General features: G+C 42.8%; 1 long non-coding RNA gene across 1 annotated transcript in view; it reads right to left on the reverse strand.

Annotated features, from left to right (window-relative positions):
• Positions 1-367: 367 nt before the first annotated feature.
• LOC126234420 (uncharacterized) overlaps positions 368-17,931 on the reverse strand; it is a 391,031-nt gene continuing 373,467 nt past the window's right edge. The window contains exon 5 of the long non-coding RNA XR_007544721.1: positions 368-437. This is a non-coding gene — a long non-coding RNA (uncharacterized LOC126234420). The remainder of the gene's footprint in view (positions 438-17,931) is intronic.

Consider the following 17,931-nt stretch of genomic DNA (forward strand, 5'->3'; position numbering starts at 1 on the left):
AGCTTTTCACATGAATCACCTGAGTGAAAATGACAGCTCCGCCGATGCATTGTCATTTAAGTACCTTCTGTACGCGCTACTACCGGCATCAGTTTATACGCACATCGTTATCCTAAGAGTATTGTCAAATCAGTGTATGTAACTGTTCCTTAGTGTCAGAGACCAGAAGTAGGGCTCACCGGTTTAGACATGCAACTTACCGCAAGGGCCGGGGTGGCTGACGCGCGTCTCGTCGCGGTTAGCGCACGCCTTGGCGCGCAGGTGGCACTCGCTGGCGTACGTCGCGCCATCGCTGCCGCAGACGGCGGCGTCGGCGGCGGCGTCGGGGCCGGCGTCGGGGGGCAGCGGCGGGCAGTCTTCGGGGCACCGGCAGAGCGGGCGGCCCTCCACCGACTCACACTCCGCGCCCCACCAGCAAGGCGCCTCCTCGCATGGCTCTGCCGCATATACACACACAATGGTCAGAACATGTCTGTCCCTCTCCTGTACAGCTTTATGACTGCGGTCAGTCCACAGTAATCTACAGGGTGTTACAAAAAGGTACGGCCAAACTTTCAGGAAACATTCCTCTCACACAAATAAAGAAAAGATGTTATGTGGACATGTGTCCGGAAACGTTTAATTTCCATGTTAGAGCTCATTTTAGTTTCGTCAGTATGTACTGTACTTCATCGATTCATCGCCAGTTGGCCCAATTGAAGGAAGGTAATGTTGACTTCGGTGCTTGTGTTGACATGCGACTCATTGCTCTACAGTACTAGTATCAAGCACATCAGTACGTAGCATCAACAGCTTAGTGTTCATCACGAACGTGGTTTTGCAGTCAGTGCAATTTTTACAAATGCGGAGTTGGCAGATGACCATTTGACGTATGGATTAGCACGGGGCAATAGCCGTGGCGCGGTACGTTTGTATCGAGAAGATTTCCAGAACGAAGGTGTCCCGACAGGAAGACGTTCGAAGCAATTGATCGGCGTCTTAGGGAGTACGGAACATTCCAGCCTATGACTCGCGACTGGGGAAGACCTAGAACGACGAGGACACCTGCAATGGACGAGGTAATTCTTCGTGCAGTTGACGATAACCCTAATGTCAGCGTCAGAGAAGCTGCTGCTGTACAAGGTAACGTTGACCACGTCACTGTATGGAGAGTGCTAAGGGAGAACCAGTTGTTTCCGTACCATGTACAGCGTGTGCAGGCACTATCAGCAGCTGATTGGCCTCCACGGGTACACTTCTTCGAATGGTTCATCCAACAATGTGTCAATCCTCATTTCAGTGCAAATGTTCTCTTTACGGATGAGGCTTCATTCCAACGTGATCAAATTGTAAATTTTCACAATCAACATTTATGGGCTGACGAGAATCCGCACGCAATTGTGCAATCACGTCATCAACACAGATTTTCTTTGAACGTTTGGGCAGGCATTGTTGGTGATGTCTTGATTGGGCCCCATGTTTTTCCACCTACGCTCAATGGAGCACGTTATCATGCTTTCATACGGGATACTCTACCTGTGCTGCTAGAACATGTGCCTTTACAAGTACGACACAACATGTGGTTCATGCACGATGGAGCTCCTGCACATTTCAGTCGAAGTCTTCGTACGCTTCTCAACAACAGATTCAGTGACCGATGGATTGGTAGAGGCGGACCAATTCCATGGCCTCCACGCTCTCCTGACCTCAACCCTCTTGGCTTTCATTTATGGTTGCATTTGAAAGCTCTTGTCTAGGCAACCCCGGTACCAAATGTAGAGACTCTTCGTGCTCGTATTGTGGACGGCTGTGATACAATACGCCATTCTCCAGGGCTGGATCAGCGCATCAGGGATTCCATGCGACGGAGGGTGGATGCATGTATCCTCGCTAACGGAGGACATTTTGAACATTTCCTGTAACAAAGTGTTTCAAGTCACGCTGGTACGTTCTGTTGCTGTGTGTTTCCATTCCATGATTATTGTGATTTGAAGAGAAGTAATAAAATGAGCTGTAACATGGAAAGTAAGCGTTTCCGGACACATGTCCACATAACATATTTTCTTTCTTTGTATGTGAGGAATGTTTCCTGAGAGTTTGGCCGTACCTTTCTGTAACACCCTGTATATCAGCACAATAATCTGTAATTATAGTAAGCAATACAGTATTCAGCATCAGTACAGTAATTCTATAGCTCTTAGTATTTACAAATACAGAGGGGTCCAAAAACATGTATCAACTGTTTAAAAGTGCGTAACTGGCAAACTAATTGACGGAGTTGTCTCGTCTTTGGTAGTGTAATAGTTTGTAATTCCGGCAGTCGCCACACAAGCGTTGTATTGCGTTGTTTTGTTTTATCAGATGACAGTCGTCAGATAGTGTTTTGTTCTTAGTTGCACCTAGTTACTCGAGTAAACATGGCTGGCGCAAGGCTTACATTCGATGAAAGGAAGTCAGTTTTGAAGTGTTACTTTAAGTACGAAAACATTAATGAGGTTCAACGGCAATGGCGAAATGAGTATGAAACAGAGCCACCGACACGTTTAACGATTCGTCGCATTCGAGACAAATTTGAAGCCGAAGGCTATGTTAAAGATGTACACGAACAACGATCTGGACTACCTGTAACAGTAAAAAATCCAGCTAACTTCCGTCGTGTGTTACAACAATTCACTCGCCCACCACAGAAGTATGTGAGACAGTGTGTCCGTGAAAGTGTTCAAGTGTTCGGCGAATTTTGAGGACAGCAAAGTGGAAGTGCTACATCCCACGATTGCTACACGCAATGAACGAGGTTGACCCAGAACGTAGAATGGAGTACTGCGAGTGGTTTACTACCATGGTGCGCAACGATGAAGAGTTTGCAGAGATGATTGTGTGGTCTGATGAGGCACAGTACAAACTCAATGGTACAGTAAATTGCCACAATTGCATCTACTGGGCCGCCGAAAATCCGAACGTCCATGTAGACAAAGCCGTGAATTTGCCAGGAGTAAATGTGTGGTGTGGGTTGTCTTACCGAGGCTTGATTGTGCCATTCTTCTTCGACGGCACAATTACCGACCTTCAGAAGCTTCAGAGATCCATTTTACCTGCCATCCGAGACTTGTGTGGAGGCGGAAGAGTTTACTTTCAACAAGATGGCGCCCCAGCTTACTACCAGAATCGTATTGGGGCGTATCTCGACGAAAATCTACCAGGAAGATGGATAGGCCGTAGAGGTGCTGTGGAGTATCCACCACGTTCCGCAGACCTAACTCCTCTGGACTTTTACGTGTGGGGAACACTAAAGGACGTCGTTTATCGACAAAAGCCACGCACATTGGATGAACTTCGAGAATCCATCGTACACTCATGTGCAAATATCCAGATGAACACGTTGCAGTCAGTAGTTCGTGCTGCAGTTCGGCGGAATCGTTTGTGTGAGGATGTTAATTGTGACCATTTCGAACACCTACAGTGATATCTTTAAGTTGGACTTTAAGCTACACTTTCACCAAAAATGAGACAATTCTGTCAATTAGTTTGCGAGTGATGGTCTTTTAAACAGTGGATACATTTTTTTGGGCCCCTCTGTGTAATCCCATAAAGGCTGACGATCCTAACATCGAGAGAATAATTCTTGTATTGAAAAGCGTGCGGTTATAAATCAAAAGATCCGTCGTCGCCTGTTGCCTCGTTCACGTCTAAGACTGGTAGGTCAATACCAATTTGCGCCGCCGTTCAGAGTCTACGCTACACTATAGGTCTCCTGGTAACTTGGCGGCATAGTTTAAAGGCCAACGGAAGGCGAATGCATACCACATCCATTACGAAAAATCATGGTAAAGCACTGTGCTGCTGAAACCAAACATTATGTTGAGGACAGCTTAATTTACTTTTTAAATAGGAACAATTTGCTATTCAGTTGCGGTGTTTATTATTCCATAAGCTATCTTTAAAGCTGTCGGAGGCATGTAGCCATATACTCGCTGTAGGAGCAAACTACTTCTGTAAAACCTATTGCATTCAGGAGAGGCCTTATGAGATGGAGAGAGTCATCTTGATTGGGCATTTTATCGTCGCTGCGTCTTGGATCCAAGGCCATTAGGCCGGTAAATATCCAGCAAGGTTACTGAGGCTGGATCTAGGAGGTAGTAGATTCAGGAGCTGATGGTTAACTTGAAGTGCTTTAATGTCAGCTGCGCTGTCCCTCCTCTCCTGACGTCAACGACAGGCTGCCTGTGACGAAATAATTGATAGATAAGGACTTTCATTTCTATTATAATTGCTGGTGTTACAGTGTGTTGCCGCATCGCAGGTGCAAATCGTAGTATAATCAGGACTCAGATGAACCCGAAATAATATTCATAAAAGTCATATCTTCTTCTATTTAAGTGCGATTCTCCATAGCTGATTCTTTTTGTTGACAAGACGTAGACTCATAGACAATTTAGACATACAATTTTCAATTACGTTCGAGGGAAAAGTTTACGATACTGTTAAACAAACGAAGACTTCATATATAGATGTTTGAACAACAAGGTTATCTCTGGTGTTAATGTCCTTTTCCACACACTTTTGTAATAAGACTATTTAACGACACGGCTCTTCTTGAGTACGTAAGCGTTTAAATAAGCCACTTCAAAGTATACCAATAGCCGCAACTCGTCAGTACAGTTTAACTATTAATGTTCACGTCAGCAGTCAAAGATAACACTCTTGTTGATAATCAGGATAATGCGTTTTCAAATATCACTCTGATACTAATTCTAAATGGGTCGCAAGACACCAGTAATTACCAAAGGTCACAATTAGATCGTGTACTATTTGATCTGTTGCGTTCTGTAATAACACGACCCTTAAGGCTGGCAGGCTGTTACTTGTAGTAACGGTGTAAAATCGCCTCAACAAGGTGGTCCTTGGATTGTGCGAGTACTTTCACAGCAGTGGCGGCGCTGAAGTGCCAATTGCAATATAGGTAAACTTTCCACCTGCAGGTCACCGCAAAAATTGTATCTCTAATGAAAAAAAGTACTCTTAGAGGCAATACGCAGCTAAATAACTAATGATAAAGGTTTGCAAAAGGATCGTTATTGTTAATTAAGAGCCATAAGAAGGAGACAGAAAGCTAATTTGCGACACTATCGATTTAAAAAGCGCACATTATGCATCAACTGGGATACGCAGCGTCAAACTGCATGAATTTAGTGGTCCTGACGACATTTTCTTTCCACTTTAAAGATGTATGCCTTTCTGTTAGACTCTGATGGTCTCTTTATGGCTGCAAACAGTCAAGGATTGTAACCAGAGAAACGACGGAAGTTGAGGCACTTAAAGTGTTTCACTCCTTTCATAACGACCACTCTTTGGTTTGCTGGATCACGTTAAGCGATCATACTTACAACAGGTATTGTAGTGACAAATATATCGTGGAGTATACTTCTAGAATTGTGAGAAGCAAGTGATACTTTTGTACTCTTGTGCTGTAAGGGTCAGCAAATTTGTAAGAAAATAAATGGGACGTGAGGTTTTTAAGCTGTCTCCTGGTTTGCGATCGCCAAAATACGCTTAGGAAAACATTTTACCCAAAAGCTTACTTTCGCTGCTAAGGTACCAACTCGCAAATTGATCTTTTCAATAGGCACTCCAACGGATCGTTGCATAGTGTGTCTGTAAGAATGACCGGCTTGAGAGCCCAGCGAAAGCAGGTCGAAAATATTTACAGTTACGTACACTGTCTGGTGGCGCGTCAGTTTAATTTATTCAAAATCGTAATAGCAAATGTTCATTATGCATTAGGAAGAGTACGAACAATTTAGGTCTGCAGTATAGCAAATTTTGGCAGACGGTGTTTTCTGGAGATTAAACGCTGTTGTAGTAGCTTAACGACGTGCTATTAGTCACAAGCTAGACGCAAACGAACAACAGTGGTTATTCATAAGCCTTTGGGCACGTATTGTATCTCCAAGTTCCAGTGAAACACTAGAGATAAACAGGATTCATACCATATGAATCCACGAATCACAAAAATTGCTTATTTCTTCACCCATCACATCAACAAAAAAAAAAAAAAAATGTGTGAAATCTTATGGGACTTAACTGCTAAGGTCATCAGTCCCTAAACTTACACACTTCTTAACCTAATTTATCCTAAGGACAAACAGACACACTCATGCACGAGGGAGGACTCGAACCTCCGCCGGGACCAACCGCACAGTCCATCACTGCAGTGCTCAGACCGCTCGGCTAATCCCGCGCGGCTCACATCTACAGGAATGACTGAAACTATATAAAGAGAAGTAAACACGAAACATCACCAACGGCACAAACTTTTCAGTTTAATGCCAACTGGTGTTAAGCGACTACTATCTGTTTCAGGTGATACATATTCACCTAATGAATGTCACATTCGTAGCACAAGCGCCGGTTTCCGGTTAAACGACACTGATACATTTACTTCAAATTATCGCGTAGATGATACTGTTGCCTGTACTATTAAATTTGATATCAAATGGATTGCATTCAGGGATAATATTGTTTCTTGAATCTGAACTTTTACTATTTGTATCTTTCATCTGAGCTTTCTTTAGAAGAAGATTAGCATCAAATACTGAATTAGGAATGTTACGACTACCAAAGGAAATTTAGCCTTTTGATCCCACACAAATTCCACTACTCAGTACAGCCATTCTCCTTCCACCACGAGTAACTATAATATTAGCTGACTATAGTTTAATACACAAGCATTACGAGGGCTATTTTTCACAGCATTATGACGATTATATTTCACAAAACCTACGAATACTGAGAACCACTTGAATGACCACAGAGCTTTAATAATTTATGTCTGAAGGTTCTTGGAAAACGCCAACTTGTGAATGATTCCCTAAGAGGCCGTGATTAGACTTTATTATGTGAAGATGGTGTAGTTTGACGTTTGTTTATGATACTGAAACGGAAGAGTTAGTATCATCCCATTAATTTCCCTCAAGATAATCTATGCTCTTTAGTAAAAATGGCACATTGGTCGTGTTCATATTCTGTTCAGGAACTCAGAGCCTTTGGCGAATAGATGAACACGACTGTGCTTAGGCACTCGCGTTAGTCGAAAACCTAAAGGTGCCTGGTCGGACGGGGATTTCAACCCTGCTCCTTCTGAATACGAGACTAGTGCTACAAAGGTTGGGCAAATAGCGTAAACACCCATGGAACACAATGTACAGACACTTTTGGAGCCAACAGTAGCCTTAGTAATCGAGGGGTCTGTGGTTATAAATCCTGCATGGTAGTTAACTAAATTTCGTACCATTTCTCTCAAAGAAAATGTTCTATGTTCTAACTCGTCGATAGATGTTGGATGAGGATACAGAGAAAGCCTTTTTTTGCCATTAAGGACCGTATTCATAAATGGTCATCTTGGACACAAAGAAAGGTGCAAACGTCCTTTATTTCGCCCTTCTTCTCTTTGAACCAGCCTAGAACTACATCCAAGCCCCAAAAGCCATGTTAGGTTGTGGGGAGGAGGTTACTTCTGATACCACTAACTACACTACTGGCCATTAAAATTGCTACACCACGAAGATGACGTGCTACAGACGCGAAATTGCATGGTGAAATGTTGTCGTGATGCCTCGTGTAAGGAGGAGAAATGCGTACCATCACGTTTCCGACTTTGATAAAGGTCGAATTGTAGCCTATCACGATTGCGGTTAATCGTATCACGACATTGCTGCTCGCGTTGGTCGAGATCCAATGACTGTTAGCAGAATATGGAATCGGTGGGTTCAGGAGGGTAATACGGAACGCCGTGCTGGATCCCAACGGCCTCGTATCACTAGCAGTCGAGATGACAGGCATCTTATCCGCATGTCTGCAACGGATCGTGCAGCCACGTCTCGATCCCTGAGTCAACACATGGGGATGTTTGAAAGACAACAACCATCTGCACGAACAGTTCGACGACGTTTGCAGCAGCATGGACTTTCAGCTCGGAGACCACGGCTGCGGTTACCCTTGACGCTGCATCACAGACAGGAGCGCCTGCGATGCTGTACTCAACGACGAACCTGGGTGCAAGAATGGCAAAACGTCATATTTTCGGATGAATCCAGGTTCTGTTTACACCATCATGATGGTCGCATCCGTGTTCTCGACATCGCGGTGAACGCGCATTGGAAGCATGTATTCGTCATCGCCATACTGGCGTATCACCCGCCGTGATGGTATGGGGTGCCATTGGTTACACGTCTCGGTCACCTCTTGTTCGCATTGACGGCACTTTTAACTGTGGACGTTACATTTCAGATGTGTTACGACCCGTGGCTTCACCCTTCATTCGATCCCTGCGAAACCATACATTTCAACAGGATAATGCACGACCGCATGTTGCAGGTCCTGTACTGGCCTTTCTGGATACAGAAAATGTTCGACTGCTGCCCTGGCCAGCACATTCTCCAGATCTCTCACCAATTGAAAAGGTCTAGACAATGGTGGCCGAACAACTGGCTCGTCACAATACGCCAGTCACTACTCTTGATAAACTGTGGTATTGTGTTGTAGCTGCATGGGCAGCTGTACCTGCACACGCCATCCAAGCTCTGTTTGACTCAATGCCCAGGCGTATCAAGGCCGTTATTACGGCCAGAGGTGGTTGTTGTGGGTACTGATGTTTCAGGATCTATGCACCCAAATTGCTTGAAAATGTAATCACATGTCAGTTCTAGTATAATATATTTGTCCAAAAAAATGGTTCAAATGGCTCTGAGCACTATGGGACTCAACTGCTGTGGTCATAAGTCCCCTAGAACTTAGAACTACCTAAACCTAACTAACCTAAGGACATCACACACATCCATGCCCGAGGCAGGATTCGAACCTGCGACCGTAGCGGTCGCGCGGTTCCAGATTGTAGCGCCTAGAACCGCTCGGCCATCCCAGCCGGCTATATTTGTCCAATGAATACCCGTTTATCATCTGCATTTCTTCTTGGTGTAGCAATTTTAATGGTCAGTAGTGTATTTCCCCCTTCCCTGTTCCATTTGTGAACGGCGCGGGGAATGAATGAGAGACAGTAAACCACCGTATTAGCTCTAATTTCTCGGATTTTCTTGTTGTGGTCGTTCCGCGAAAGTTGTGTGGGAGAAAGTATTACATTACCCGACTCTTCGCGGGACGTATCTGTCGGAGTTTCAATGGTAATCCTCTTCGGTCAGCGCAGTATTTCTCTGGTAGCGTCCACTACTGGAGTTAGTTAAGCATCTCAGTAATGCTCTCGCGCCGATTACTGTCGCGCGACGAGACGCTCCTCTCGTCTTTGCATCTTACCTCTTCTATTAATCCAACCTGGTAGGGATCCCAAACTGACGAACAATGCTCAGGAATCAGTAAACGAAGCGTTCTGTAAATCACCTCTTTTGTGGATGAACTGCATTTCAATAAGATTCTTTCGATGAATCTCAGTCTGGCATTCAAATTCAGATCGCTTCGGGCTGTTACTGCTACCTATTTTACGGTGATTCGTCACTAGTAGTGTAATTGTACAGTAGTAGATTTCTTCGACTTTTTCCGTGCAACGCGCTACGCTTATTTACATTCAGGACCAACTGCCAGTCCCTTTTTAAAACTATGTACTCGTTTTTGATTTCTACTAATCCGGATAGGCACTGCCAAGTAAGACCCTACTACACTATAACATGGTGTGTTTGTGCGAATCGTTTTATTAAAAGAAATTATGTAAGCTTCACGCATAAAAATACGAGGTAAAGGACTTTCTCTTTTACCGTACTTCATCAAATGTAAGACGAAAAGCTTTTTTTATGACTGTGAGAGTGTGGTACATGTTCTATGACCATTACGCTTCTCCTTGGGTAGCAAATTTCGTGGGTAACACTCATTTCACAACATTTTCTGCGAAAGTGCAGTCATTTTGAAATCACGCAACATCGACAACTGCAGCGATTGCTTTCGACTTTCATTAGCGTTTGATGCGAGCCTCTCTCGCAAACAGTTCACAAATGCTGTTAGCGTCACAAATATACTAACCGAAAGCGCCATTGGTTTGCAAAAAATCTTTCGAGATGTGTGTTACCCGCGATATATTTGTGACAAGAAAGAATATGAATGGTATTTCTCCTCATTTCACTCACAAGAATTTAAGCTGTCCTCTTAGGTTCTTGCCTAACCACACACTCGGAAATCGCCACATATTCAGAACTAAACGGCCAATATTTATTTCATCATTCATTCTCTAATTAGACGGAAACTTTAAATAACAACGAATATTAGAGAACATACACGTATTAGATTGACAAGAAAGTCCCAGAACGTGTAAATAACGCTAAGATTAAAAAAATATTAGCATGTAGCAGGATACGAACCTACATCCTTCAGCTCAGTTAACCACGAGATTTTCCTTTATGCTACGACTTACTCATTTCATATTTTTTCATGTCTCTATTATCACAATATTTCTTGCACCCTTGTGCCGTTGATGGTTATTACCTGACTTTTAATGATAAGGTTGACTCGTTTGTGATACGTCTTCAATGCGCCGTTGCCTTGAAACGGCATACTGCAAGTTATAATATAAAACAACTAAATATGCCAAAATGAATATGGCGCGTGCCTCATTGATTGTCGATATTGCCGCAGCGATTGTCAAAATGATTTCACATTTTCATAAAGTAGTGTGAGATGAGTGTTACCCAAATCTTATAAATAACGCACGATTGTTATTTACAGTGGTTTGGAGATTTAATGACCACGGACGTTTATAATGATTAAAAGCAATTTATGTTATTCTTGGCTGCCTTTACGACTTGTATTCATTCAGAGTCAAATTTTCGATATAAATAGTGTCCGGTTAATGTTATTTTGATTTAAAGAAGTATAATACTTTCCAGAAAACAGGACAGGAGAAGTTTAAGGTACATGGCATCTTTTATTTATCCAAAAGTGACTGACCTGAGTTGTGCACACTGAATATTGCCACAGGATTTTCCGACATTGATTTCCCGTGTGGAGTTGCTAGTCTCCCATCGGGCGCCTCTCCGGGTGGCGGATAGGGGAATGCTCAACAGATATGGTGGGTACTGGGTAAATAAAATACCCAGGGCGGACCAAAACTAGCAAGCCTCCGCCCCTCTAACAAGGGAAGGGGGTTGACGGCAGGAAGGGCATCCGGCTGTAAAAACATTGCCAAAACAAGATGAATGATGGATGCTTCTCAAGATAAATGTTCCGGAGTAATAGCCTCCCATTCGGATCTCCGGGGGAGGCGTTTTGCGAAGGATCCAAAGGTATTCAAGATCAGTGGGAACTCTAAACGTGGGAACGACGACGGGAAAGGAAAGAGAGATAGTAGACATGATGCAGAGGAGGAAGATAAAGACTTTGTGTGTGCAAGAGACAAGATGGAAGGGCAATAAGGCAAAGATCTTAGCTGAAGGCTATAAGCTACTTTATAGTAGTACAAGCCCGGAATCAAGAAATGGAGTTGGAGTTATTTTGCACAGAGAGCTTCAAGAAGAGATATGTGAAGTCAGCAGAGTGAATGATAGGATCATGTATGTTAAGATGATGTTTGGCGGAGAAATGGTAACAGTGTTGACAGCCTATGCAACCCAGGCGGGATGTTCGGAGGACGAGAAGGAAAAATTTTGGAGAGATTTGGATGGAGTAATGGTCGGAATACCAGAGAATGAAAGAGTGATAGTGGGAGGGGATCTAAATGGTCATGTTGGCGGAAGGAAAGGTGGAGAAGAGAGGTGGCATGGAGGATCGGGGTATGGCGAGAGAAATGAGGAAAGAAAAAAGATAATGGAGTTTGCAGTGGCTTTTGATCTAGTGATTACTAATACCTACTTCCAAAGAAAAAGAGAAAATCTAATAACATACAGGAGTGGCGAAAATAAAAGCCAAATTGATTACATATTACGTAGAAGGAAAAATAGTGGGGAGGTGCGAAATACTAAGGTCATATACGGTGAAGGAACGGCAACGCAAAATAAGTTGATTGTATTGGATTGTGAGATGAAAGTATGTAAAAGACAGAGGCACATAAATCAATGTGAAAGGAAAATTAAGTGGTGGAGATTAAAGGATAAAAATTTGAGAAAGGAATTTAGTGAAAAAGTACTGGGAAAGGTAAAATTGGCAGAGAGTGTGCAGGAGTGATGGAAAATAAATAGTGCTGTTATAAGGAAGACCGGGGAGGAAGTGTTTGGGTTAACATCTGGGAGAGGGGTGCCAAAAGATAAGGAAGCATGGTGGTGGAATGAAGAGGTGCAGAAGGTTGTGAAGGAAAAAAAAGACGCTAAGAGGAAGTGGGATATGTCCGGAAGTGCTGAGGATGGGCAAGCATACAAAAGTGCAAAGAAGGAGGCAAAACGAGCCGTGGCTAAAGCTAAAGCTGAGTCAGTAAGGGAGGCATACGAACAACTACAGAAAAATCAGGATATGAGACAACTGATACGGATAGGCAAATCAAGAGCTAAAGCTTCTAAGTATTTAACAGCAATAAAACAAATGAAAGATGAAACAGGAATAATTCTTCATGACCATGGAAAAATAATCCAAAGGTGATTGAATTATTTTGAGAAATTGCTGGATGAAGAAAATGTAAGAGTGAAAACTGAGGAAGGAGGGGCAAACGAAGGGTTAACGATGGATATAAGTAGAGATGAAGTCGAACAGGCAGTTGAAAAGATGAAAAATGGGAAGGCAGTTGGCCCAGACCAGATCCCCGTTGAGGTATGGAAGTGTCTCGGTAAAAAGGGAATTGAGCTCCTTTGGGATTTAATGAAGAAGATTTGGCGGCAGGAGGAGATGCCAGACGAATGGAGAACTAGTGTACTAATCCCAATATTTAAGGGGAAAGGTGATGTGCAGGACTGCAGTAACTATAGAGGTATTAAACTGATGGAACACACAATGAAAATTTGGGAAAGAGTTATAGAAGCAAGATTACGCAAGGAGACTTTGGTGTGTGAAGAACAGTTTGCGTTCATGCCTGGAAGAGGAACGACTGATGCAATACATGCTTTAAGGCGGATAGTGGAGAGACACTGGGAGCTACAAGCCGATATACATATGGCTTTCATTGATTTGGAGGAAGTATATGACAGAGTCCCAAGGGAGGAAATGTGGAGAAGCATGAGAGAGCAGTGCGTGCCAGAGAAGTATGTGAGGGTAGTGAAGGAAATGTGCACAGGAGCAATGACACAAGTGAGAAGTAGTGTGGGCATGACAAAGGAGTTTCCGGTAAAAGTAGGGTTACATCAAGGGTCTGCGCTTAGTCCCTACCTCTTTGACCTGATTATGGGTGTGCTGGTGAAAGATGTGAAGAAGGAAGCGCCGTGGAATATGATGTTTGCGGATGATGTGGTTCTTTGTGAGCAGAGCATCGACAGACTTGAGAAAAAGCTGGAGGATTGGAGGAAGGCACTAGAAGAAAGAGGGACGAAAATTAGCAGGACAAAGTCAGAATATTTAGCACTGAAGGATGTGCAGATGAGGTCTTGCAAGATCCAGGATGATGAGCTGAAATCAGTCTGCAAATTTAAATACCTGGGATCGTACATACAGAGGGACGGAGGACTGGAAAGTGAGATACAACACTGAATAAATTGCGGTTGGAACAACTGGAGGAAAATGAGTGGAGTGTTGTGTGACAAGGAGGTGAGCACTGGGTTGAAAGGGAAAGTGTACAAGTCGGTGATAAGGCCTGCTATGATCTACGGGGCAGAGACATGGCCAATCACAGTAGCCCAGGAAAGTAAGATGGAAGTCGCGGAAATTAGGATGCTGAGGTGGATGTGTGTGGTAATAAGGAAGGACAGGATTAGAAATGAATTTGTTAGAGAAGCTGTGAAAGTGGGATCCATGGGGTAAAAGATACAAGAGAGCAAACTAAGGTGGTACAGACACAGAGAAAAGGGGAAGAGTATATTGGAAACAGAGTTGAAGACATAAAGATTGAAGGAGCAAGAAGGAGAGGAAGACCGAAGATGAGGTGGAAGGATATCTGGGGATCTAAGGGAGAAAGGATGGAAGAAGGAAGAGGCAATGGATAGAGTACTATGGAGGAGAAGGATCCAGAAGAGCAACGCCGACCCTACGTAACGTGGGACAAGGCGACGATAAAGAAGAAGAAGAAGAAGAAGAAGAAGATTTTCCGACTTATTTCTCGATGTTTCCCAGCGAATCCGCAATCACGGCCATTGCATCGGTAGAATTCATAGCCCGTTGTTATTTTATGGAAATCTAAGTATCCGGTTAGGACATCCACGAGTTAATTGAGTACTGTAATTGTACTGGTACAGGCCCCGAAGATTGTGTGTGCGAGAGGAAATACAATACCAAGTTTCAGGCGATGGTATATTATTTAGCGGCGTTGCAGCTAACGGCGAGATCTTCGCTGACCAGCGCAGTGACATCTGGAAATTCTCTGAAATTTTGTCAGCTATTCAAAATCCACCGAACTCACGCATTACCTGCTAATTAAATCAGCAACTGATAAATGATGAGAAACTGAATGAACTAACACTTACACGTGACGAAATAATAATAATAACTAAACAAAATCCTTTTTTATTAATAAAACTTAAAGTCAGTTTCTTAAATAAAACTCAGCGACATGACATAATTCATATAGTTTACCTCTCTACTCCAATTTTATTCTGTTCCCATTTTAATAACCGAATTTGCCATTCCATTAGCCATATAACCATGAACTTTCTATTAACCTCGTATAACAAAAAGGGGAAATTTGTAGTTTACTGATTTCTTGCGTACCAAAATCGTCTGCCCTGTGTGCAATGTCGGCTGTTCCTAGGAGCATACACTGAACACTGGATTTGAATATTACAATAGAGGGCTGCTACGGGAACGGTACAGGCACACTGAGATGGAAAACGCATCAAACAATCTGTTCTATTCAGAGTAGGGGAAGTTTTATAACCCATCACATAGTCTCCAGAAAGATCTGAATTGTTGACTAATCTGAGGATTTCGTATGACATGGAAATGTGAGTTACGGATCTGAACATTTGCAAACAAATTTCGGTAAAAATGGGAATTTTTATGATAACTTGAATAATCACGCAAAACACATCAAACATTAAACGAATGAATTATTACACAAAAAATAGCCCCCTTGAGACGTATAATGATTAACTCTGTCAAGACTCAGTAGGAGCGACTAGCTGGGAAGTAGTTCAGAAAACTATGAAAACTTCAGAAAGGGAGACTAACTCTCTTTTCATACAGGCAGTCGAACATCCATAGAGGCTCTCTGATTATATGGCCATTTTCCAATTCAATAAAATCACACAGACCAAAGATAATTCTTGGAAAATATGTAAAAATCTGCCAACCGGTTGCATAGGTTTTCTATGTACCTTGACCAGGTTTCGTCACCTCTAAGGGTGACTTCATCAGAAGGTAAGGTAATTACATGAAGAACATATCGTCAAAGATGTACAGTGATTTGAGAGCTGAGTTGCTCAAGTCATACATTAAAATATAAGACATAATGTTCTTCAAAAAGTCAAACATTAAAACATGAGTGACACCGGTGTGGTGTGAGGAGACTGACACCACACCACACCAAATTTGTGTATACGGTTGCTGCAAACGTCAGCCATGTTCAAAGCTGACCAAAGATAAGGGTGGATTACAAGAGGATGAATTCGACATCAAAGCTTTCCCACAAAATTTAATAAATTCAGTAGTTTCATTTTAACTGGGTGGCCACCACGCAAATAGAAGTTCGTAGAATACTTTCACCTACTCATTGGTACTGTCTATTGCCACGAAACAGTTATTTCCATTGAAGGTGCGATAGCAGGACACAAAGCTGGACGCGCTAAAACATGGTAAACGAGTGCGAAGTCTGCAATAAAATTAATGGAAACATACATGAGAACTATGGGCAGACCACTGAAGGCGATTATACAACAATTACAGACTTTTCCAGAAACTGGTATGACACTGAAATTCATCACTCAAAACTACAAACTCACTTGCATCCCAGAAATTAAATTTAAAATGTTTCGTCTACGAAAATATGATGCTCTCAGGTTGAGAGATTAATTCTCAAAGGCATACAAGGCAATTTATATTTGCAGGCATAAGTGTTGAATTCATGTGACTATGTCTGGTTAGAACAAAAGGCAACGTTAAGTTCGTTCACTTCACAGTGAATGCATTGGAATTACGCCGTAAATAAATTATAAACATATCCTACACGCATCGCTGAAGTAGCTGAATGATTACCTAGCAAAAATAACCATTAAATCTGGCTAACGCAAATGAAATCATACCAAGCTATGTCCCAGAGAACAAGACATACTCACAGATCGTCGACGATTCCTTGAGCGACTTAAAAACTCGCTGGCTAATAGCCATTGCCGCACGAATACTTTTCTTTCCGCAGGGTGACTACGGAGCTCTAGCCAAATGTACGGACGAAAACGAGAGGTAATTTTCCAGATATCATTGGAGGAGCTCTAAAAAGTTGCCAACTCTAAATGAAGAAAAAAGAACTCGCTGCCTCACCGCCGATATATATGAAATCTCATTTGCTCATACATTCACCCTTACAGGTGTTATTTAGGGACAAGGCGAGGGTGGAAACAGGTTAGGTGGTTATCAAAATGATTGAAAACATGTTCGCTCCATACGTATTCCCTTTCCAAAAACTGCATCAAGCAGCACAGAAAACTGGTGTGTAACCTACAGTCGTACACTTTCATCTCCACCATTCAGCAACATTCTACAGGTTTTCCTGCAGTTCGCTACAGTCTTGTGGTGTTGCTGCCTTCTTGTGGACAACCTCATCGTCTGCAAACTGCCTCATGGAGCTTTCGACGTTAACACTAGATCATTAATACAAATCGTAAATAGTCCGCAGCTTGTGGTCTACTAGTTAGCGTTGCTGCATCTGGATCACGGGGTCCAGTGTTCGATTCCCTGCCGGGTCGGGGATTTTCTCTGCTCGGAGACTGGGTGTTTGTGTTGTCATCATTTCAACACTACTCGTGAAAGTGGCGAGATTGGACTGTGTAAATTTGGGAATTTGTACTGTCGCTGATAACCGCGCAGTTGAGGCCCCGCAAACCCCACATCATCGTCATCATCATCAAATCGTAAATGTTAGTGGCCCTATAACACTCCCTTGTTATTGCCCCGAAATAACCTTTAAATCTGCCGATTTTATTCCGACGTGTTCTGTCTGCAAGGAAGTCGTTAATCCAGTCACAAATCTGATCCGATACTAGTGCGTTTTCATTAAACTGCAGTGCGAAGCTCCATCAAACCGCCTTCTGACTGGGGGCATTATTATATTAAAATTGCTTACACCCTACTGGTAGCAACGTCATTGCCACTGAGCGATCCTGGTCACCTAAAACGCTACCTGGTTCTCTTTACATTCAGTGTGTAGTACTGAAAATCGTTCACACTTTATCAACTGTGCGAGAAGAAATTCAAAAGGTCATTAATTCATTACAACCAACAAGCAGCAGTATTCGTCTGCGAGCGCCTACAGCGCTCTGAGTCATTCGTAACTACTCTTTGTTTTTTACCTATGTTCATCTGAAGCTAGTAATCAGTAGAGCTGATAACCGCGGAGTTGATGCCCCACAAACCACACATCATCGTCATCATCATCAAATCGTAAATGTTAGTGGCCCTATAACACTCCCTATAACACTCCCTATAACACGAATCGAATTGTTCGAACAGTTTAAGTCACAGTTCGGGAAATCTAGGGCTCCACTTCATCATTTGACTGACCTACGATCTAGTGACTTTCGTTGGTACTATCGCAATGACCTGTCTTAGCGTTTTTAATTACCTATGGATTTTAATAATAAAAGCAATTGTGAAACTCGGTCTGAAATATCTTCTGGTGTGCAGGTCATGCGTAACAACGGCAACTAATAAATAAATAAAAGATTGCAGTCACGA

This window comes from Schistocerca nitens, chromosome 2, assembly GCF_023898315.1.
Source record: "Schistocerca nitens isolate TAMUIC-IGC-003100 chromosome 2, iqSchNite1.1, whole genome shotgun sequence".
Taxonomy (NCBI): Eukaryota; Metazoa; Arthropoda; class Insecta; order Orthoptera; family Acrididae; genus Schistocerca; species Schistocerca nitens.